Here is a 1,058-nt window from a genome sequence, read left to right on the forward strand (position 1 = left end):
AGAGCAAGACTCCGTCTCAAAAAAAAAAAAAAAAAAAAAGATGTTAGGTGAGACCAGAGGTGCACTTAGTCTAGATTATTTCTGACTACTGAGGCAAGAACTGTTTGAGTCCTCTACTAAATGTCCCATGAATTATAACATTTTCCAAGTTGGATTATAGAAGCAGGCACTACTCCTTTCTCTGTAGTAGAGCTGAGTACTATTCTCTTTAATCTTCTTGGATGGTTCTTTGTCCAGTCTGGATAATTTTCTCATACACATGTGCCAATCAGTACTCTGCTTAATACTCAAGGGGACCTTCCTCAGGCACTAACCACATTTCACGTGCTCAATAGCCAAATGTGATTAATGGCCAATGTGTTTAGTGACACATATATGAAACATTACTATTAATATTATTGCAGAAATTTCTATTGGAAAGTATTATTCTAGAGCCAGGCTTATCTGACATCAAGCCTTTACTCAATGCATCAGTGCTTCTCAAAATTTACTGTGCATTTAGACCAGCTAGGGATCTTGTCAAAATGTAGATTTGGCTTCAGGAGGTCTGGTTTGTATCTGAGATTCTCTATTTCCAACAAGATACCAGGTGATGAGAATGCTATGAGTCAGCAGACCACAGTTGAGCAATGCTGTAACCCAGGAGATACAAGCTTGCATATACTATTAAGTTGGTCTGTTTTCTTTTTATGTAGAAGTAAAACACACTGAAACAAACAAAAATAGACTAATAGTGAGAAAAGATCAGTGTAACACCTCATAATTTTTCTTTTGCTTTTATGCAATTGTTTCAATACCTAACTGACGATTCTACTTTTACACACAAGTTAATTTTCTAAATACATATTTAGGAGGGTGAGTTCCATGTTTGCTTAATTTTAATGTGAAGAGGACTTTATGCTAAGAGGATAAAATAGTATTCAGTGATATACTAGAGGTGGCTCATACCATTTTATGAGAATTGTTAAATTTTTAGAAATTTTGCAAACCATTATGCAAAGTTAAAATATAATTAAATTACTTTAAAATAAAGATATCAACTACTCAAACCCATCACT

This window comes from Colobus angolensis, unplaced genomic scaffold (genome assembly GCF_000951035.1).
Source record: "Colobus angolensis palliatus isolate OR3802 unplaced genomic scaffold, Cang.pa_1.0 Scaffold100, whole genome shotgun sequence".
Lineage (NCBI taxonomy): Eukaryota > Metazoa > Chordata > Mammalia > Primates > Cercopithecidae > Colobus > Colobus angolensis.